Source organism: Carlito syrichta, unplaced genomic scaffold (genome assembly GCF_000164805.1).
Source record: "Carlito syrichta isolate Samal-C Ts95f unplaced genomic scaffold, Tarsius_syrichta-2.0.1 Scaffold308325, whole genome shotgun sequence".
Lineage (NCBI taxonomy): Eukaryota > Metazoa > Chordata > Mammalia > Primates > Tarsiidae > Carlito > Carlito syrichta.
Window position 1 is genome coordinate 232,269 of NW_007252421.1, and position 23,753 is coordinate 256,021.

At 49.1% G+C, this 23,753-nt stretch overlaps 1 protein-coding gene across 1 annotated transcript in view; it reads left to right on the forward strand.

The window, feature by feature from the left end:
- Positions 1-23,753, forward strand: part of LOC103267853 (tenascin-R) — a 410,048-nt gene that overhangs the window by 65,993 nt on the left and 320,302 nt on the right.

Consider the following 23,753-nt stretch of genomic DNA (forward strand, 5'->3'; position numbering starts at 1 on the left):
CCTCGCTGGGTGTGTGGCATGCAGCTGTAGTCCTGCCAGTGTCTCTTCCCTGTGTCTCGGTCAATATCTCTTTCTCTTCCTTCCCCCTCCCTATCTCAGCACCCTCCCACCCTCCTCTCTCTCTCTTCCCTGCTTCTCTTGTGTCTCCCTCTCTCATCCCTTGAGTGGTCCCATTTATTCCATCCAGGAGCCACCAAGAGCATCTCTGTCTGTGTCTCTGCCTCCTCGACCCAGCCCCCACCTTCTCTGAGATGCTCAGCTGCAGATGGGAACCATGTTCAATCCAAGCCCTGTTCCTTGCCAGAGAGTAACAATGAACTCGGGAACCACAGAGGCACAAGAAAGAGCATCTCTGTGTTTCAAGAGACATCGCTGTCTCTTGGGACAAAATGACTTTTCTTAGTTTATTTATACACTCCGGGGCTGGGGGATCTGCATACAGATGGGGCAGCTGGCTGGTAGTTGGCTTCCACCAGGGTCTACGTGGCTCTCAGCTAGTGCCTCTTCTCCAAGCCAAGGCTGGGTCATGGTCAGGTGGAGGCTACATAGTCACAGGTAGCTCAGTCGTCCCTCAAGGTGCTCAGTGGGCAGAAGTGTGGTGCTTGGGGGCCCTTTGGCTTTCATGGAGCTATCTCACTGGTGCCCACACCTCTCGTGCTGACAAAACACTAGAATGAGCCAGGGAAATGGTGTGACTCAAGCCAGGGTGGAGTCTTAGCTTTCCCCTCCCTCTACAGGCTCCTCTCTCTGCCACCTGGCCCTCTGGTGCATGGCGGTGATCGTAGCGGCTGCACAGGCTCCTGGTCTTCCCTGTAGCCTTGTATGGGCCATTCCCTGTATTTACGTGCTCAAGCCTGACCTCTTCCAAGAAACTTCTGATCATTGCAGCCTCCCTCCAATCACTCCTTTCCTCAAGTACCTCTTCTTTAGTCTATGCCTTGCTGGTAACTGTCTGTGATATCATCTTCATGGCTGGGGAGACAGTACTTCATGACAGAAGGGACATGTACAAGACATTTTCCTACCCAGTTGAACTGTAGGTATTTTGAGGACAGGGGTCATGACTTCTATGAATGTTGTTTCTCCCACTCCTCTGGCAGCTAGTTTAGCATTATGCACTAAATAGGTGTCCCGTAAAGCATGGTCCATCACCCAGAGGACCTGCATCTGACTGGAAACTTGGGCACCCGTCATCAGGGCTCATCTAGCTGGCCCAGTAGCTCGTCCACAGCACAGAGAGGACATATCATGTCCAGCAAGCCTCAGAGAGGAAGAGTCCAGCCTCAGCGTTCCCAGGCACCGGGGATCTAATCCAGGGTCATCTGAGCAAGATTGCCAAAAACCCTCCCTCAGTTTACTCTGACTGCCAGGGTAACTTTATTAATAGCAAAAGATGCAGAGGCAGCTGGAAAATTCTCTTTTCAAGTCCACCTGCTTTTTGGGAACTGTGTGTCCCACTTAAGGCAGTAGAACGATGCCTTCCAGCCAAGAGGATTCTCTGTGAGTGTGGACAGGCACAGAGCAGGGTGGATGCCAATCACTCTCTAGAAGCAGGAGGGGGCAGAGCCAGCCCGTACCCCCATTTCCTGCCAACTGCCCAGAGCCCTTGCCTGCACTCTGTGCAGATGACCTTGTCTGAAAGACATCTCCTATCTCCTCCTTTCTCTGCCTTCCCAGAAAGGCAAGGCCACAGCCTCTCAGGAATTCTCTTTCTCCTCCCAGACTGCTATGGTTTCCCAGGTGGTCTTCCTGTATCTGCCAAACCCTTTGGTTTCAGGCCTGTTTGTTTTATTTAGTTGTCAGTGTCATCTCTGCTCCTGGACTTTGACCAGTGTCCTGCAGCTGTAAGCTGGCCCCTTCCCAGGTGCAGCTCCCAAGACTGTCCCTGAGTCCAGAGAGGAATATCCGGTGAGAAGACGCAGACAGCAGAGGCGAGTAGTGCAGGAGGCCAGGCCATCCCAGCCTCGATTACTCCAGAGGGAATTGAGAGATGGCAAGAAGGCAGCCAAGCTTACAGATTGGTCCATGTGACTAGAAGGCATGAGATAAAGCAGTGGTTTCAAACCTGGCCAGGCAGCAGGATGGCCTGGGTATATTTTTTAAAATTATAATGCCAGGGCCTCGGAGATTTGAATTTCATAGGTCCAGGGTGGGGCAAAGGAATATGTATGTTTAACATCTGCATCCCCCCTAACCAGGCATACCTGCAGACCTGGGTTACACCATTCCACCTCAGCCCATCCCCACAGGAACCTGTCATTCCTTGCCACCTCCCCCATCCTTAGCATTGCCCTGTCCAGGATGACTGAGATAAGAAACAGGAAACTTGTGTACCAGGCAGGGCTTGGGGACATAACTGAAAGTATTGCTATGATATATTCCAATCACAGGTGACACTAGCCAAGTCTCAAGTCTTATAATTGATGCCTGTTAGGAATAGCTTCCCTTTATGACCCTGAGGGGCAGGATGGACATTTGCATACACGTAGTGCACAGCTCAGTGGGAAGCATTCCTTCCCACTGGCACTTAGTGCTAGACCCGATTCCTCCCACCTCCCTTAGTCACTCTTGATCTTCCTTTTGCTACTTAAAAAACACCTTTCATTTACCTTTCATTTCTGCAGTCCTTTACAGTGTTCAGACCTCTTTCCTATCTGTTATCTCTCCCCAACAAGAAGATAATCTCTACAGTGAGATGTGCAGAGATTTTTAATTCCCAGTTAGTCGATGAAGTTCTAAATGAGTACCGACTTGACTAAGGTCCCTGTACCAGGAAGTGGTCAACATGGCTTTGCTCTAACCTAAGCCTGCTTCTGCTGGCCTCTGCCTTTCCCTGCCCCCTTTCTGGAACTCCTTCCTCTCCCTGCCTGCCTGGGCTTTTCCTCCTGGGATACAGTTGTCAGGCAAACAGTTGTTAAGAGGTTTTCCACAGCAGGGAAAAGCCTGTGGAGTTGTCACAAAAGGGCCTCAGCCTTGGTGCCTGGGGCAGGGAGGGACCACGTGCTCTGATACCTGGTCCTCTCATGGGGACTGTGTTTCCCCTCCGGCAGCTGCTTCTTAAAAACAAAGCCACGGCAACAGAGGGTCACTCTGCCTCACCCAGCTGAAGAGAGACAGGGTACCTGGAAGAGGAAACATGAAGAGAAGCAGGAGAAATGCAAGAGAGGGGCCCACATGCCAAAGGGGAAGAGGTGGAAATAGAAGAGAACACCAGGCAGGCCTCCGTAAATGCACTCCAGCCTGGACGTTGAACACATTCCCCAGCCTTGTATTCCAGCACAGTCGGCCCTCTGGCAGCTGAGAAGAGCATGTGGTTATATTCCTGTCTGCAGTCTGGCTTTTCTTTCTTTCTTTCTCACCCTTGGGACTTCTTTGCCCATGAAGAGAAGCCCAACAGAAGAGAAGTAGGAAAAGCATCCCTCTGAGAATTCACTCACCTGATCCCAGGTCCCATCTCAGCTCCTTATTTACTGAGTGGTGTGGGCGTAACCAGTCACTTACCCTTTGAGTCTCAGTCTCCTCACCAGTAAAATGGAGACAATGCTGGCCTCCTCCCAGTGTTGTGGGGCGGTAAGTGCAATCCCGTGTAGAGGAACTGGCTCTTGTCTGGGATCCAGGAGGCCCAGGTCCTTCCTGAGGCTCCACTCCCACCTCGCTCTGTGTGCAGGAGCATCTGGCACCAGAATTCAAGAGTTCTGGATGTGTGATGCTCCCATGAATGGCACATACCCACACAAATGTGAGGAGTGATGATGTATCCAGAGTGTACAAGTGAACCAGGCAGGGGGAAAGAGGCTGCCTTCACCTCCTGGCTCCTATCCTCCTTTCAGCTTTGTGTTCCTGCTGAGTCCTCTGGCATTCCCAGCTGTGAGTCTCACCTCCAGTCTCTTTTCAGTACTATCAAGAGACCTGCCCTTTGTCCCAGTGAGAGTGCTACCAATTGTCCCCACCCCTGCACACAGAGTCCGGTCTACACGGCCTGCCCATTTGGTGGTCTGGACACTCGCCAGGGGCTCTGGGGTGCCCCCAGCTTCTCTCTCGATGTTTAGTTGGAGACCCTGAGGCTGAGAGGTGGCTCAGAGCTGGGCATGGAGGTAGCTAGGTGCCTGCTGCAGAAGGAGCCGCCTTGTCCTGCCCTCCAGGAGCAGATGCTCAAGGAGCTCAGCTTTCCCCCTCCTGAGACAAAAGGAGACTGAATCACCCCCACCTGCCTCATGTTTGCCTTGAGGATTAACACAGACAATTGGTGGCTGAGCCCTGGTGAGATATCAAGTACCTGGAAACTGCTAAATCACAGCTTTCTTGCCCTAATCTTATCACCTGCCATTAAGGATCAGAATATGAAAGCCGCACATTTGTAAAGCTCAGCACAACTGGCACTGTGCACAACAGAGACACTCAGAATCATTCTCCTTCCTCAGCGGGCTATGGTGGCACCATGCAGACCAAGGATTAAAGCCCTTGCCACTCCCTCTGAAAGTGAACTTTTGCATCTTCCTACCATCAGGTGTGATGCATTCAGTGTCCCCATCAGGTGTGATGACTTTCATTTTCCAGGGTCACAGGACTCTGGCCCAGTGTCGCCCCCCCACAGACTCCTCCCCACCCCCATGCCAGGAGCTACCTGGCAAATGGAAAGTGACAGCTGTTTAACAGCTAGGTCCACCCCATCAGGACACTCAGACGGCAGGAGGACGGCAGAGGTCCCTGCTCAGGTAGCAGCAAGGCTGAGCAGAAAAGACAGGGGGTCCTGTGTGGGCCCATACCTGCGCCCCACAGGTGTCCATGGAGAAGCTACATGTGCATTTCTGTACTGGCAATTCTATCCATGTGTCTGTCTACATGAATGGGAGCTCATTTATGCAATGTGGGCCCTCAGTGACACCTTCGTGCCTAAGGTGTGTAGCACACCTGTGTGCATATGTACCCACTCACATGAGGCAATTGTGTGTGAGTGCGCTTGTGTGGCTAGGGGGAGTTATGACTGTGACATTTGTGTTCACAGTGCTGTCTGCCAGGACAGTGGGGTCTGCAAGGTTTGAAGGGGCTCCCTTGCTCTAGGTTGGTACTACCAAGCTGTGCTGCCCCGTGTGAGGCCAGTGACGAGACTTGTGACACTCAGGGGTTGTCCATGGGGTTTTAGAGGAGTTACAAAGCCATTGGCTCAGGCTTTGTGAACAAGCAAGCGGCAACAGGCCCGTGTGCACAATGGGACTGGAGAGAAGCTGAGAAGAGGAGCCCTGCCTGCCCGCTGTGCTGCAACTTGCCAACGTTTGGCTTCTCCTTCGCATACTTAGTGCCATCTCTCTGCATTTCATGTCAGTCTCCTCCTCACCTGAGCAAAAAACAGGCTCAGTAGTAGTTATTTTGCAACTCCAGTCGCTCCCATCTCCCCAAATCCTGCTCCGCCTCCCCCAGGCATTCCCTTTCTCCTGTATGAGCTCCCACTGAATTAGATTAGTCACATTCTTAATTAACTGTGCTGGTAAGAGCTCTATTAGGTATCAAATGTTTGTCACAATCCAATTAAAAAATCCATCACAGCAGGACAGGTTTTCTGAAGCCCAGCAGATTGATGCTGGGGGCCAGGTCCCTCCCCTCTCAGCTGGAGCATGAGTGAGAGGTGCAGGCAGGGGGAGCTGGGGAGGGCTGCTCAGGAAGGCCCCGCCTGGCCGGGGATATTGCTATCTGAGCATCCCTATGCTCATAGTTAGACTACTGGGCAAGTGAACTAGCAGCCTGGGTTGCCCAGGACTGTCTCAGTTCAGTAAAGGGGGTGGCTGGTCACCCCAGTTTGCAGCGTCACTGCTCCTCCAGCCCTGTGGCGTGATGTGGCAAGGCCAGTGGGGTGTGTGCGTGCTTGTGCACATGTGGCATGCGCACATGGGGTGTGAGGTGGGCTAGGGTGGGGAAGGGTGAGATTGACAGCCTCAGCCCAGCAGGAGGCTTTTTGGCTCAAGTATAAAGAATGGCATCTGATGGAGCTGGGCTGTGGTTTCCAGGGGTCCAGCTCCAGGCCAGAGCTGCCATTCAGAGCTGCTTCTTTCTGTTCCATTTTAAAGAGACTTGCTCAGGAGGGGAGCTATATCACAGTAAAAAGCCAGGAAAGTGAGCCTTTATTCCTATCTCTCTTCCTTTCTTCCTGCACCTCCTTGGCCCTCTCTACCTTTCCTGTAACCTCTCCCCAGGTGACACCCTGCCTTTCAGCTCCTCCCTGACCATGCGGAACACACATAGGCCTTGTTATAGGACACTTGGCTTTATTTGATTTTTAAAATTTTTTTTAGAACTGGAGTTTTATTATTGTTATTTTATTTCCTTTTTGAGACACGATCTCACTCTGCCACCCAGGCTGAAGTGCAGTGGTATGTCAGGGTTCACAGCAGCCTTGAGCTCCTGGGCTCAAGGGATCCTCTTGCCCCAGCCTGCTGTGTAGCTAGGACTATAGGTGCAGGCCACCACACCTAGCTAATTTTTTTTTTTTGTAGAGATGGGGGTCTTACTGTGTTGCCCAGGCTGGTCTCGAACTCCTAGCCTCAAGTGATTCTCCCACCTTAGCCTGCCAAAGCACCAGGGTTATACGCATGTGCCATCGTGTCCGACTGACACTTAGTTTTAGAAGCCTCCCCATTCCCTGCACCACTAGACTCATCTTCCCCCCACTTCCTTTCTGCCACTTGGTTGGAGGAAAGAGAGGAGACCCACAGCATCATGAGCCCAAAGTACTGGGCCCAAGGATGAGAAGGTGAAAGGAAGTTTGGGCATCAGGGTCAGGCAAGTGTATGGCCTCAGGAAATGCCTCCGGAGTCTCTTAGGATGATGGCACCATGTGCTTTGCCACTCTAAGTCTCCTGTTGTATTTTTTAAGTTTCTCGTTCTTTGGGTATGGTCTCTGGGGCTCTGTAAACCAGTACTGTGTGCTGACTGCGCGTATTGTGATAGGCATGCCGAACATGTCTTCCACTTTCAGTTCTTTGGAATTCTCACCTCCCATGCCCACGAATCCTAAAGTCTGACCTCCTGAGAAAGGCTGTCTGGTCCTGGCTGGTCAGGGGGATGTGTTCACGCCCTTTGATTGTGAGATCCCCAGGGGCAAGAAGCAAGACTCATTCATCTGTACATTCTTGGCACATGGTACCAGGCTGAGGTTCATGGGAGGCACTTACAGCCCTTGTTGGATGGCTCCAAGAATGTACTTATGTTCAGGGCTCCCTCTTTTATTCTTCCAACCCCCACAATGCTCGTCCTTTTGCTTCCACGTAAAGCAAACACTGACTGCTTATCCAACACCTGATCATTAGTCTAGATGATTCTACATCCTCCATCAGAATCACCTTGCCTGCCTTAGCTTGTAAATCCCTGGAGGGCAGGACCCCTGTCTATTGAATTGCCTCCACCAAGGCTTGGAGTCATACTAATTCTCTGGACAAATAAACGTCTTTGGTGTGGGCCCTCTGTCCCTTTATCCATTCTCTAACCACCCTTTGGGCACTTACTCCTGGGCCAGTATGAACTGGGCTCCAGCAGGGCAGGAAAGAAATGTCACTTCCTGCCTTTCCCTACAAGAGCTTGCAAGCAGGTTGGGGAGATGAGGCACTCAGAGGCAACAGTTAAGTAGTAAGATCAAGGTCAATTTTATTAATAGTTAAAGGCCCTTAGTGAAGGAGGCAGATGCACCTACCTTAGAAACTCAGAGCCAGGTGAGGACCCTGGTTCCGGAGGGCAGAGGATGCTTCACAGACTTAGCTGGAACTTGGGGAAAAGCCCCAGGGTGATGCTGGGGCTTTTCCAGCAGAGATGTACAGATGTGGAACGAGGATGTGTTGATGGAGAATGAGCAGTGACTAGCCCAGCAAGAAGCAATATTTCAGAAGGCATTGCAGAATCAAAAAGGGAATGTGAACACAAGCTGATGACAGTGATGAATACGGCCAAACCCCTACAGAGTGCAACTCTTCCTTCTCCTCAACTAACTGGAAACTTGCCGAGGGTGCCAGGGTCACCTGGCTTTGGGAGTGGCTTGAAGATTTTTCAGGTGCTGCCAGCAAAAGGAGCTATGGGGTGTCCTCTGGCCTGGTCAGAATGCTCCTCTGAATGCACAGGTGTGTGGGCCAGCCATGGCTGTCTTCACAGAGAAGGCCTGCAGAAACTGCCTTTGGGTGGGGAGTGATGTCAGTCAATGAACAGTCAATGACAAAGACAGTTCACCCTCAGGGAGAAGAATAGTACTTAGGATGGTCTCACCTAATTCTCGCATTAGCAGAGTAAATTCCCATGATTTAATGCAGCATGTCTCTGTTCCTATGGCAGATCCAGTCCTTGGGGAGCCCAATTCATAGGCTGAAGTCAGGATGGCTCCTGCAGAGGGATGCCATGCCTGTGAAAATCTCCTTGTCCATGTGGGCCATAGGTAGACAAGGCTAGGGGATGTGAGCCAGCTGACCAGGGGACAGCACAGGGACAGAACCTGTGCAGAGTGCTTGTGCTTGGCAATTTGAGGGAGATATTTCACCTGGTCTTCACAACACCTCTGTGAGAAGGTCTTATTGTTCCCATTTTACTAATGAGGAAATTGAGGCTACAAGATAACTTGCCTAGAGTCACTCTGCACGTGGAGCAGCAATCCCTCCATTTCTTTATTCAGATGTTTCCTGGGGTTCTACTATGAGCCAGTCACCATGTTGATGCTGAAGTTTGTGCCCCTTAGTGGAAAATCCACAGTCCCTGTCTCTCCAGCCACCTCGCCCTCCCCCCGCCCCGCCACCCAAGCACACAATGGTACACGCACAAGTCTTCCTTGGCTAAGGAGAGCATAGGACAGGGCCCACAGATCAGCCAGGGCTGCCCAAGTCATTGTTTTGCACACATGTAATGCTTTGGGTTTGGGAGGATAAGCACATGAAGGCAAGCCATGTGTCACCCCCTTGTGGAGTTGCTAGATGGAGCAAATCAAAGTATAGAACATCCTGTTAATTAGAAGTTTATAGATGATGAGTCATTTTTAGTACAAGCATATCCCAGACAATATTTGGGACATACTTATACTAAACATTGATCTATTGTTTATCTGAGATTCAAATTTACCTGGGTGTCCTCAATTTTCTCTGACAAACTAATCCCCTTTCCCCTGTCACTGTCACTCTCACAATGCTGAGTGAAGAATGACATCTCCACATCCATCCAGGGGTTCTGGCAAGGCCGTAGAGGTGCTGGAGGTCCTAAACAGGCCAGATTCAGGGTGGTCCCCATACCTTGCTCCTGGAGGGCTAGTGCTTCTCCATGTGACCCGCCTTCCCACCAGGTGGCAAATTTGCCCATGACACAGTGTCAGTACCTGAATGACCTCTGATCCTGCTTCCCACACCTCCTAGGAACTGGACCTGAAGGAATAGTTCAGAGGGCGCCTCTGCCTGGATGGCCATGGGCTTCTCAAAACTCAAATCCATCATATCCCAAGTTGACCCACCATCTTTTCCCAAGCCTGCGCCTCTCACCCCATGCTAACCCAAGCTACTGACTTTGGTCACTTTCTCTGCCTAGACACTTGCCCAGGCACTCAGTAACTCTACCTTGTTCCTCCTCCCCAGCTCTCTCTCCACCCTGCCCTCCTCTCCAAATTGTGACTTGAGGCCCTGTCACCATTATCCTCCACTGAGTGATTTTAATAGCTTTTAACTCCTTCTCCTTATAATCCAGCCCTATGGAGTACTCTCAGGACTATCCTTCCAAGATAGAAACTTGATTCTGTACTTTCCCATCTTCAGACTGTCTCTGGCTCCCTCACAGACTTCAGAATAGCATTAAACTGGGTGGTGGCTCACATTTGTAACCCCAGAACTTTGGGAGGCCAAGACAGGAGTATCCCTTGAGGCCAGGAGTTCAAGACCAGCCTGGGCAATATAGACCTCATCTCTACAAAAAAATTAAAAACATTAGCCATAGCTGGGCATGGTTGCATGGGTCTGTAGTTCTAGCTACTTGAAAGGCTAAGGCGGAAGGATCGCCTAAGCCCAGCAGGTCGAGGCTGTGGTGGCCATGAGCAGGCCACTGCACTCCAGCCTAGGTGACAAGAGTGAGACTCCAACTCAAAAAAAAAAAAAATAGCTAAGTGTGGTGGTGTGTGTCTGTAGTACTACCTACTTGAAAGGCTGAAGAAGGAGAACTGCCTGAGCCCAGGAATGCGAGGCTGCAGTGAGCTATGATTGCACCACTGCACTCCAGCCTTGGCGACTGAGCAAAACCTGTCTCAAGAAAACAAAGCAAACAAACAGAATGGCATTAACATCTTTAGCCTGGCATGCCAGGCTTTGATGATTTTCCCTTCCTACCCTTTTAGCTCATATCTGCATTCCCTCTATATTTGTCTGAACCATTTGTGCTTTCCTGAAGATGCTATGCTCCTTCCTAACTTATTTGCCCTTCAAAATCCAGCCCCATCACCCTCTCTCACAGGGCCCCTTCCTTGGCTCCAAAGTCTGGTAGTTATTCCTCTGTGTCCCCAGCCTGGTCTGCTCATCTCAGTTCCTTAGTACTCTCACATCCTGGCTGGGATTTGCACTTCTCTGTGGAGCTGTGTCTAACCTTTGGTAGGTGCTCAATAAATGGTAGCCAACAAAGTAAATGTATATGTAGAAATAGTTACCAGATAGAAAACTTATTTACCAACTCTTTGAGCTCACACATTGTCAACCTATGATGAACAAGCTCCCCCATCACCGGTTGTTCAGATGCTGTCCGCCACCCCCTTTTCTGTTCCTTCTGTGGGACGCAGCGGCACCAGGACTCACCAAGTCCTTCACCCTAGGAGTCGGGTCCTGAGTTTCAGGTTCTCAAACACAAAAGACTAGATTCCAATGCTATTGAAATCCTCAATGGGCTTTGGCAGCTCTTGAGGGTTAATGAAGTAAGCAGCCCCATGCCCCCAGAGACAGGAAATATTGCTGTGGCAGAGGTCGCAGAGTAAGTGAGATGAGTTTCATGACCTCAATCTGGTGCCTATGCGGATATTTTCCAATACTCCAGCAACTGAGGGTGGCCCGTCCCTGCTGGCTGCCTGCATGAGGGAGAGGAAGGGGGGTGGGTAGGCCATACTGGGGTCAGGCTGGCAGGACCAGGAGGCCTGGCAAGGAGTGAGCCACAGTGCAGAGCTTCCCAGCAGGACCAAGTGTCCACTCCTGCCCTGAGGTTCTCCCTCTGCCTCGCCCTGGAAACTAGTGTTGGGAGCTTCCCTGCTCCAGGGTTGGAGGCACTTAGGAACAGAAAGATAAGAGGTAGAGGGGCTATTCTCCATTCTCTTCCAAGAACAAGGGAGCTGCCCATTCCTTCTCTTTCTTGCCCACCACCTAAAGCCTTCACCCAGCCGGCTCTGACTCCACAGCAAAGCTCTTAGAGGTGTCCCCTCTGCCCACACAGGTGATACTTTAAGGACACACTGATTCAGCTGGCAGTGGTTGACATCAACAATCTCAGAAGCTTTTTTCAAAATCTTAACTTGGGTTTTTACTAGGAAAACATCCAGCTGAGTAATTGCATGCCCTATGACTGGAGCACCTGCAATTTTACAAAAAGATGATGAACCGTGCTGTCCCTGGACCATGGTGTAGTGGTGCTCTGTGGAGGCAAAGTCACCCCGCAGTGCTGACCGCTGCAAGGCTGCCCTGTGTTATGTGATGGGGGAGTCCAGATGCAGAGGGGAACCAGGAAGAAGATTAGACAAGCTTTGAGATTTTCACATATTTGTTCATTCAGCTACTGAACTGGGCACAAGGCACTGTCCCTGGCAATGGCCTTCCTGGCAAATGTTTTCCACTCTAGATAGCAGGGATGAAGGGGCTTCCAGCTAAGCAGGACTGCCGTTATAATGGTCACTGCATTTTATCTTTCAAGTGCTTTACCATCATTAGCTCTTTAGCGCTCAGAGCCCCTAGTGAGATTATTAATTATCACTTACTGTTGCCTGCTGGGAGAAGATGGGGAAACTGAGACCAAAGCTAATGTGCCTGGTTTCTGACGGAGAAGGAGCGCTGTGGGAGCAGTTGGGCAAGCTCGCAGGAGGAGTTACCTCTCAGTGCAGGGCTCACTCAGCCCTGGGAACCAACTTCCCAGCACCCCAGGACTGAGCTGAGCTGGCAAGCTGAGCTGCCTTCCCAGGGGGTTCCGCACACCCGACCAGGGAGGTGGGGGCCATAGGAAACTGTAGGCCTTGGAGTGAACAGATCTGAGTTCAAACTTCAACCCTGTCTCTTGCCATCTGTGTGAACGCACATAAGTCACTAGGTCTTTCAACCTCAGTGGTTCAGTTTTAAAAGGGAGGTCACGCAGCTTTCTTTGTGGAGCTATTGAGATCATTAGAGAGAATGTGTGTCACATTAACACGGTGCCAGTCACGGTAGGTGTTCAATAAATGGCGATTCTTATGCTCATTACAGCTGTGTCCAGTATACATCCCCAACTCTTTTTGAGATGCCAGGTGTCAGTATTCGTGACTGCCAGCAAGACCTGTTTCTCTCCTTCGCCCAGTCCCAGAGTCACTCTACCTCCTGCCGGGGTGAATTGCTTCCCAGCACCCAGCAGGCTAGTCTCAGAACAGCCATGGTTAGGAAAAGCACCCTCCCTGCTGTGGGGATGCCAGATTACGTGCATGAGTGATGGTGCAGGGACACAGTGGGTAGCAGGAAGCAGACCCTGAGCCTGACAGTGATACAAGGCATCTCTCTTCAAACAACTATCCTGAAAGTCACCTGACCACTCAAACTGAATCCAGCAAAAGGTGCAGGGCTGCTTTTCCTCACTTTGGGAGGCTGAGGCAAGAGGATTGCCTGAGCCCAGGAGTTTAAGACCAGCATGGGCAACATAGCAAGACCTCATCTCTTTAAATAAATAAAATTTTTGGGGGGGACAGGGGTAGATGGTTTTCTAGCAGTGCCCTGAGACTTCATTCCTCCAAGGAGGGATTCCAAATCTGCTCTTACTGAAACTGGTTGAAAGGTATAGATTAGACTCGTGCTTTCACAATGTGAATAATAAGCACAGGAATCACCTGGAATCTGGTTTAAAAAATCAGCTTCTGATTCTGTAAACCTGGGGCAAGGTCTGAGGTTCTGTATTTCTAACAAGCTCCCTGATGATACTAATGGTGCCCATTCAGGGCCACACTTTGAGCAGCAGGGGATGGGTAGACTGTGCCTCCCTGACTGACCCACTGACGATTGCCTTCTCCCTGAATTCCTCTAACTCATCTTTCTGTTCCCACCAACCAGAGTGGCCAGATTCATTTGCAACGTACAAGAAATGTGTATCTGACGAGAGTGTTTAGGCACTAGGGGAGAAGGAAGCCGAATGCCGGGATGGCCAGGCAAGGATGACAGGGAGAGCAGCTCAGGATCTTTCCCTGTGCTGTGTCATCGCACATGTCAGCTTCTCTGAGCAGTGCTCCCGGCAACACCTACCTCCTCTCTGCCTCACCTCCCACTTTGAGTAGGGTTGCCGTCTTGGTGTTCTGTCTTGGCATTACCTGTTTACGTGTGTCTCACCAGCTGGACTGGAAACTCTCATAGAAGTGCCTCATTCAACGTTGTGTCCCCAGCATGTGGCACAATGCCCAGTAGGTAGTGGATGCTTCAGAACTGCTCTTGATGAGCAAAACATGATACATTCATGGACCAGTTGGGTGGGTTTTCCTTCCTGGCTGTTTGTTTACCTGTATTCTATGAGTATTTATGAAGCAGCAGGTGTGGGTTGCAGTCTAAGGAAGGCTGGAGCATGGTCCTCGTTGTCTCAGTTCCCAGGCTCATGAGGGAGCCTCACTGTCCACAATAAACTGCCACATGGCACAAGCTAGGCCAAGTGTCATTTGTGAGAGGATCACAGAGGAAGGAGAGACAAGATGTGGCTTGGGTCCTGTGAGTCATAGCTCCCAGTCTTCAGCCATCCTGGCTTCTCTTTTGAACTGATTTTTCGTCTTCCCTGGCATTTAAAGGATGAGAGTCAGGCTTGCGAACCTCCATTCAACATGGAGTCATGTAGTACTGACACTCCACTTCTTTTAGTCACTATGTCATCATCATCATCCACTTAAGCTTTTCTCGTCTGTAGGTTGCTGTTGGTTTCTCCCCCATCCTGTCACATGAGAGGTTCACAGTGAACCTGGAGTCAACAGACACCTTTGTGTGTTTTCTATGTACACTGCTAACAAGTCACTCTTCCCGGGCTCTTCTCATTTCATTGTTTCGTCTTCCTTGTACTGATGGTAAATTGGCAGTCCAGGCAGCCTCCCCTGCCCAGGTACTACAAAGGCTTCACCAGTAGACTGACTTCCCCCTGCTTCTAAGGTGGAGTTTCTCTCCTTCCTCATACTCCTCCTTGGAACCAACCCTGGTGATAATCTGTCTAGCTGGCCCTAGGTTCTTACCTGTGATTCTGAGAGAGAAAGGAGGGAAAGGAGAGGGCGGTGCCCCTGAGTGAGGGCAGAGCCCAGGGTGGGTGGGTCCTCTGCCATAGGGCTGCCCTGGGAACTGCAGAAGGCCTCTGTCTGTGGCTTCTGGATTCTGATATCTCCTTGACCGTAAGAGTCAAGCAGCATGGAGTGCTTTGACTTCAAGAGATGACAGTATCTGCCATTTTTTGAGCATTTACCAAGGGCTATGCTAGGGCTTCACATAAACGATCTCATTCAATCCTTTTAGCCAATCAGAGAGTTGGAGATTTAACACAGTTCACAGGAGAGAAAAGTTTAGAGATGACTAGCCTAAACAGTATTTGAACACAGTTCTGTCTGAAACCAAGTTTCAAATCTTGGTCACTACACTTGAAACCCTGAGGGGTACTGGTATCCTGGAGGAAATTGGTCATAGGACTCCTGGGGTTCCATACCCAGTACGTGGGACATTTTGCAGAGTTAATGGAATAAATGCATTCTTTGGGTCCAGAAGACAGGTAACAAATATCTTCCAAGCCCCTTCTGTTTGACACCATAGTGGTAGAAAGAAGACCCTGCCTTCCTCACAGGTTTATATGATACTTGTCACTAAACAGTCAATCATATACTATTGACCACCTGCCAGAGGCCCAGCACCAAGCTTGACCCTGGCCAGTTACAGAGGAATCATGAGGTCTGGCCTGGGCTCTAGAGGAGGCCTAGTGGGGAGACAAGCGTACATACAGGAAACATCCAGAGAAGAAGATGGGACAGTCCATTATCAGGAGCCAGATTGTGAGAGGGGGACGCTCAGTCTATAGGAATTAGTCCACTGGACTTGGTGGGAGAGGTGGGACTCACGGTGGAGCCTGAGGGATGGTGGCCAGAGTAAGCAGGGGAAAGCTTTCCAGGAGGAAGGAGCGCTAACAAGGTTTTATGAGCCTTCACATGGTATTTTCATCCTAATTCTTGTCCAGATCTGGATTTCTGACAACAGCTCTAATCCTCTAAGCCTGAACTCACCTCCCTCCTCACCCACCTATAGTTTCTGGCTCTAACCCCCAAGCTCCCATCGTGGGGGACATGCAGGTGTCCGTAGGACAGGTTCTTCAGGACATTCACCTTTGAGGTTGGGTGATGTCAGGGGCTGGGGATGGAAGGAGAGACACCACCTTCTGCGTCTGTTGAGAATAGCTCTGTCTGGTCCCACATTTAGGATCAATGAATGCAGCCCCTCAAGGCCAAGAGCCTCCATGGGTGGAAACGTGCCTACTGTGGGTGGAATCCTAGGGCAGAAAGAAGAGAGAAGGGGAATGTGGTGGAAAGAGAGAGGGTGGGCAGGTGTGGGGGCAGGAAGCAGAGACGAGAAGAGAGTCAGAGGAGAGGAAAGTCCAGGAGGGAGAGGAGGCACGTGCAGCCGTGGCAGCGCCTTAATCTCTTTAAATTTTTCTTCATTGATCAGGGATTTGCAGCACAATCCCTGGCTGTGGGAAGACATTTGCTTTCCTCTACTCTGCTGTCAAGCAGTGGGAGGCCTTCGTGGGAGGAGTGGGACAGGAGGAAGGAGAGGTCTAAAACCCTTTCCTCAAGGCCCAGCCCAAACTCACTGCCTTAACCAAGGCTTCCTCAATGTGCCTGCAGGAAGGGCTCTTCCAACATCCACCCTGCTCCAAGTTCCTGTTTCATCCTGTAATCCACCAACATTGGGTGACTCTTAAAAAATGACTATTATATTGTGTCTCGTGAGATCTGGGGTCATCAACTCAGACAGGTCAAGTGGGACCAGCTCATCCCTGTCCCTGAAAGATCATCTGGGAGGTGTTGCCCAGATGCTTACTGGTCCTCTTCCAGGAAATTTGGTGGGGAGCAAGAGCTCAGTAGACAAATGTTGGGGGGAAGAAAAATGGGATGGAAGGATACTGACTATCGGAAGGCACCACCCAGATCTGAGGCCTCATTCACTTGTGGAAATGTGGACACATACCCTGACTCTCTGGCTGCTCTGACACATCTTTTAGGCAAGAGGGTGACAGACATCAGTGCTATTTCTGAGGGCCTCTCATCCCAGGACCCTGCACCACTGGAGCCTTCTCTTCTATCTCTAAGGCTCCAACCCTTGTTCTGCTTCTTCTACAAACCTCCTGTGAGCCAGAGAGAAATGAACTTTCATCCATTTCTGGGTACACATTGACTCAGCTCTTCTTTGTTCATCTGGTCACAATCTCAATTGCTTCTCTCTCCTAGAACCCAATAGAAGCTCTGTGATCTGAGGAGCTGTGGTCTCTGGGCTCTTTCTCACCCTTTCTCACTCCCTCTCCAATGTCTATGATAATGCTGAGCATTTTCTGAGACTCCCATGAATGCTGAATTAACAGGAGCTTGTTGTTTGTGGAAGGTCTATCTATGCCTTTTAAAGCTTTTGTATTACCACTCTTCACCCTTACTCTTCACTTGATCCAGGCAAGCCTGGGAGGTCTACAGGGCATTTCACTGATGGAGAGACTGAGGCATACAAAAAGAAGAAAGGGTCTGCCAAGGTCATGTGACAGGTCAATGACTGTAAAGAGATCTGCAGTCCCTAGTGAAATCTCCTGTCTGGGGCTGGGTGTGTGACCTTCCCTCAGGGCCCAGGCTGATGGAGGTTTCCGGGGCTGCCTCCAGAGCTGTTCACGTGCTGGCTGGGACACTGTGGGCCCGAATGAACAGCTTGTGACCAAACAGTAGAGTGATTTGTTGCGCTGTGTACTTGACTCCCGACCCTGCCTTCCTACCCTGGGCGGTCAGAAGGCCCGACTCATGTCTTATGTGGCCTTTCATCAGAGCATTTTGCTGGTTCAATGCCCTCATTTTAAATTTGTGGAAATGGAGTTCAGAGAGGGGATAACACTGGTTGAACTCAAGTCTCCTGCACACACTATACATCTGGGTCAGGGATCATCGATTTTCTAACACTCACCTTGGACCCACCTCCAAACTTTATATCCAGAAAAAATTTGGTGAAAAAGAAATTAAGAGCAAGGATGAAGACCAAATAATAATAATAATAATAAATAATAACATCAACAACAATAATGTCAAAAAAGACCTTATGCATGAGTCCAGGTTATTTTTTTCTAGCAATCCTTCCCCCACCCACTACCTGCTCCCTCCTGGAGTTACTTCCAGTTTTCTGGTCCTACAGCAGTGTGGTGTTTGCAGCTGTGGTCTCCAAGAGCAGGTCCTTAGAGTTTAGCCATCAGCCTTTGTGGCCCTCTGAAGGACAGTTAAGAGAGGTGTGACAGGGACCCTCACACCCATCTGACGGATGGGAGACAGGAAAAGCTGTGCTTGACTCAGTGCTCAGCTTTCTGATGGAGTCCTGGGTGCCCAAGGTCTTGCTGCCAAGACTCTCAGCTGGCCTTCCTGGTGTCTTACAGAGGGATCACTCTGAGAGTGAAGCAGGGAAGTCTCTGTTGGGCCAACACACAGAAGCAAAAGTGAAGCGGAGTCCACAGATCTGTGTACCTGGTCATCTGGCTGCTCCATTGGAAAATGATTCTTTACAGCAACACCAAAAGGACTGATACACACCCCCAGTGTCTCCTCCCTTTTCCCCAGCCTGGCAAGTGCAGCTTAGTCTGAGAATCCCTTGCTGAACATTTGCCAACATTCTCTGGTCAAGCACAGCTCGGGAGTGCCTGGGATACCCATGCAAATGCACAGCACCTTGTGCATAGTGGATGCTTTTGACTCAGTTTTCTCCCCTCTCTTCCTCTAAGCTGTTTCTATTTTCTGAAATGGGCTCCAGGGATTGGCAGGAGAGCGAAGGAGAAATTCTGTCTTCTGTTATCGATTTCGGAGAAGAGAATTCCCTACTTATGAGGCTTCACTTTCAAGCAATCGATGGCAATGTGTTTATCATGAAGTCCATCCAGCCCCACCAAAGGTCTGAGTGGGGTGCATGATTGGAGGTGGAGGAACAGGGAAGAGGTGTTACCAGATCTTGGATATCAGCTCTGAAAAAGTCTTACCCACAGGCCCACTTGATAAGAGTATCTTTACTTGGTGGTATCCACAAGCTACTCAGCACCTCCCAGATGGCTGTCTTGTTCTCAGCCACCTGGCTGGCCTTTACAACTTGGAATTCTGCAGCTGCTCCATGGGTGGGGTGGACAAGGGTGAGTTTACTTCACCCTCAGCACAGGTCACACAGGTCCTTCCCAGCTGTCCACATAGAACACATGGGGCTGACTCATCCAGTGAAGGGCTGGTCTGCTTCCTAAGAGTTTGTACTCCTAACCACCCTTCATGTGCTCAAGACTGTATGGTGGAGTGGACTCTGGCAAACTTGCTCCATGCCTCAGATCCCCTCTCTAAGAGGCCAGAGGGAAGTGACTCCTCCTTCCTGCATTAGCCTGGCCCTGACCAGAGGACAACTGAAAACTTGAGCCTGGTGTGGTGGAGGGTCAGGCTGTCAGGAGTTGGGCTCTACCACCAGAGGGTTGCTGACCCAGTTTGGCTCCACACCTTGAGGTTGGGGCCTTCACTTCACCAGCGCTTGGCTGAGAGTACAGTCCCAGAGCTGGGAGCCTGAGCCCTGGGGCTTGTTACCTGACAATGTGACACTGCGACCTGCTCCCTTAGGGGCGCTCAAGTGGAGACAATGGGTTTGCTCTTGCTTCTTTCTCTCCATCCCCTCCTTCTCCTGGCACCTTGATGGGGACCCCAGAACATCAATCTGGCAGAGAATGTTCCAGCCTCTGCTTCTGAGAACTGTCTCCCTAATCATTCTACCCCTTCTTTTGGCATCTTTTCTTCCTTTCTGGGTTGCCTCCTGCCTCCCGTCTCTTGCTCTTTCTGACCTCCAATTTTCTATCTCACTCTTGCACTCAACATCCGCAGCCTCCTACAACTAACACTCAAGAAATACACAGCCACACACTATACGCTCACAATCATAACATGCATAACCACATTGATATCCTCTTACACACAACCACATGTATGCACCAAACTCACACAACCCCACAGGTAATGCAAAACCTCCCACGATCACCACCGTGTACAGTCTTACTCAGAAAACGCTCCCACACCCACAGAGTCCTCATGCCCTCGCCTCTGCCAGCTCCTGGCATGGGGCTGACATGATAGACAGCCCTGCTCTGATTAGCTGTCACACCATGGGGACCAGTCACATCTCCTCCAATGTCCCCAACCTGGGCTAATTGGGATAGGAGAGGGTACTGGCAGTGGAGCGAGTCAGCAACAAGCCCATTCTGGCACATGAACAGAACACCTTAGCAAATACTGGACCTCACCAGTGGCTCCAAATCTGGGAGGAAGTCATCTCTGGGAGCTGGGTTGAACTGCCTGAATCAATGGAGTTAGGAGGTTTTTACGGAGGAGTCACTGCTTCAGATCCAGGTCAGGGCAGCAGGTACTGAAAAAAAATTTTGTCTGACAGTTAATGGTTGCCCTGAAGAGGTTCTCCAGCTCGCCTCTCCACACAGGTGATGTCACTGCTAGTCCGTGTGACACCTCAGGGTTGGCACAGGGCTGGCAGAGAGCATGGTGAGCCAATGAAGGCTTGGGACAAATTAGAAAAAGGTGGACTCCCCACACACATGCACACACACGTGCACTCTCTGACACTCCTCTCCCTCACCCCCATGAGAACAGTTTTGAAAGAAACCCTGTACAGGAAAATGGACTTGTGGTTTGGTGCCTCAGTGTGACTGTCATCCTCCTTCTGCCCGGGCTACACAGCTTAGTGCACAGAGACCTGACTGGATTCCAGCACCTTCTGTCCCTGAGGCCTGAGCCTTGGGACAGTACAATTTATGTGGCCACAGAAGGCTGTCCTGAGTGGATGTCCCCATGCCATCTCCCCATCTGGTCCCAATGAGTCTCCTTGTTGTCCTTTTAGTGTCAGCTCAGAACCAAAGCATGACAAACCTTTCCTAGGGCTGTCTGTCCCTTTTCCCTGCAGGCCAGGCACTGGTGAAGTGTGAGACTTGAGCTATCCCTGCTCGGAAATGACCAGAGCGGTCCATCCTGTGAAGTCATGGCCAGCACTTTGCAAATGGTGTTGGGAGAAGCAGCAATAATGTCATAGTTAAATTGCAAATAATCCCTCACTGCTTTCAAAGTGCTTTTGCACAGGTGTCACATCCTCCTTGAGAGGCTCCGTGACCGTGAGTTTCCTGCAGCACTCACCAGCATCATTCTATGAGAATGGACCCTCCAAATTTATTTATTAAAAATTGTGATTCTAGTTTTAAATGTTTAAACTTCAGTCACCTTCAAAGTACCCTCTATTTGATGCAATACACCTATTGAGACGCTTTTTCCAATGCTCAAATAGTTTTTGAACTCGTCAGTTCTGATGCTTTTTAGTGCTTTTGCCTTTTTTTGTTTCACCTCTTCCACATTGACAAAAGTCTCCCTTTGAGGACTTTTTTTCATGTGAGTAAACAACCAAAAAAAGTCACTCTGGGTGAGATTAAGTGAATAGAGAGAGTGGGGCATGGGGATCATGCTGTTTTGGTCAAAAACTGCTGAAAATTCAGTGAAGTGTGGGCAGGTACATTGAACTGCCGCATGTTGTTTGTGTAAATTACCCATCATGAAATGAGCAAACACATTGAAAGAATCTCCAAAAAAATTCACTAAAGCCACATGCAGCCTCTCACAACAATAGTAGCTGGTACACTGATGTCAATGGGTTCCTAGAACACTTAACTAGTAGGGGAAGCCTGTACTACAAAGGGCATGCCCTCCAAAAGATAATTTCATTTTTTGCATCCCCCCTCATATTTTAAGGGCAGTCCAGTGTGGTGGTGAAAGCACAGATGAGGAAACAGGCAAATCTGGGACTGAAGGCCAGTTCTTGTCAAGCCCTACCCAATGGGATACAGTCTCTGTGAGCCTTGCTTTATTTGCAAAATGAGGATAATACCTGCTCATAGGCTTATTGCCAAGGGTAAAAATAATATTTTTATTTCTTGGAGTTAGACACAGGGCAAATTAATACAAAAAACTCTGAAGCAGCTCAAATAAGAAACTGACTTTCTGAAAGGAGAAGTGAAACAGGGAGGGTTTAGAAGAGACTAAACTGTGCTTTCAGTGGGCTTTGTGGGACATTTGTGAGGCACGTGCAGCCCATTGGCATTGCTGCAGTGGTCAAGCCACCACCCCTGCCCTGCCAGAGTTTAGAGCCACACGATCCCAATGTGCCATAATCCCAGATCGGTCTTTAGTGCCAGGATGAAGGCACAGGAGTCAGAGGAGGAGGACATCAACCCGCTTGGTGGAAGAAAAAGCACTGTTGGAGATGGTGGCAGAGAGACATTGAGAAGGTTTGACAGCTGGAGGCTGGGTGGAGGAAGGAGCAGCATTTCAAGAAGAATAGAGAACCTAGGCAAAGGCACTAAGTATGGAGCGGTGTAATAATCTACCTTTATGGGACCTTGGGATACACATAACATGTTATTGTCCTATTTTGCATTGGGCAGGTCTATGCGAAAGTCCAAGGAAGCTGGAAGGCTGAAGAAAGATGCTGACAAATCCAGTTTCTTAGAATTATTGAATAAGGATTTAGGAACAGAAGCTTTGTCTGTGTCTCACTCAGGTGGTGATGAGATAAGACGGTGGGTCCCCATACCATCACCCCCAGGACCCAGGGCTTTTACACCATAGGGAGGGGTGACTCAGAAGGAATGTACAGGACAATGGAGAATAACATCAAGGCTGTTTGACATAAGGGCAGGATTTATGGTAAGCACCTGTTCCTATATAGGGAACAATAGATAAATGGGAAATCTTAGAGGCCTTCCCAGAACCAGGGTTAATCAGAAGTCAGCATGGCAGATCAGCATCCAAGATGGAGTTGCTTTGGACTCCACATCCTCAATACAGTTACCTAGAAGTTGTGTGGTCCCCAAAAAGTCAAGAGACTCAATGGGAGAGAACAATGTTACTTCTCAAGTGGGTACCAGAGGGCAACATAGTGATCTAGTTTATAGAGGCCACATAATGCCCTTCTTTCCAAGGGAATGGAATTCACCTTTTCTGCGTTCATGGTTTCTTCATGTTATCTATGGCAAGTATGACTTATAGGTGAAGCTATAACCAACATTAGCTCTTGAAGAGTACCACTTAAAAAAATCTTTTACAGGCAACCTCTTTCAGGTCCCCTCCCACTGTGGGAGCTTTTCTGTTTTCTTAATAAATCCTACTTTCTCACCTTAAAAAAAATCTTTTACATGTATATGCCAACAGGGACTTGGGTGTCTCAGGGCCAACAAAGGCAATAAGTAAGACGAATTTGGGAGGCATTGGCAGAAATATCCTAAGACAGAGAAGGAACAAAAGGAATATCTAGACATGTTGAGACAGCAAACCAGTATGCATTAAGATAACACTGGAATCTCCTTGGATGGGGAAAAATCACAGCCCTCAGGCAGTATTTTATATACTGGAGTAAAGACAAATTCCTTATAGAAATGGTACTTACACAAACATAGAACTACGCATATGTTCCTACTGCTTGGAAATCTTATATAATAATAAAACAAAATAAATTTATAAATGAAATCAAAACTAAAAAAGGCCCATGTTCAAGTTAATAGCATCAGTTTAATGTGATATTCCATCATTTTGCTCAGAATAAATCTGCTTACAAAGTGAATAACTATTGAATAATATGGTGCCAATTCTTTTAACTTTGAGATATAATAACCCAATGTTTCCAACACTTGTCTTTTTTTCCTGTAAACTCAAGATACAGAAAGTTGAATTAATTGCATCCTTAAAATCATAGTAAATGCTCATAATTCTTCAGTACAAGACCACTCTCTCGTGTTATTCCATTTTCTTTTTCCCTCCATCCCCCTCCCCACAAACACCCATTTCAATGGGTGTCCTTGGGTATCTGCTGTGTTAGTTTTGTTTTAAAGTATATATACGGTATATATATATATATTATATATATATTATATATAATATATATATAGTGTTGTTTTGTGCTTTGGTTTTAATTTACATAAACAATATTGAGCAATATACTTTCTTCTGTTTCTTACTTTCATCATTTACCACCATGTTTTCAGGAACTGCCCATGTTGCTCCTAAACACTGCATTTCACAGTGCCTGCAGTGTCATGCAACATGCTGACTCTGTTTTAATCATATCGTTTCCTAGGGATGAACACCGGAGTGTCTCCAGTTTGCAGCTGCCACAAACCAAGTGGTAGCAAGTATTTGCATAGATTTGTGTGAGAGCTTCTCTAGAGTGTGTTCCCAGAAATGGGCTTGGTGGTTACAATATAATTTCATGTAGATAGTTCCAATATGATTG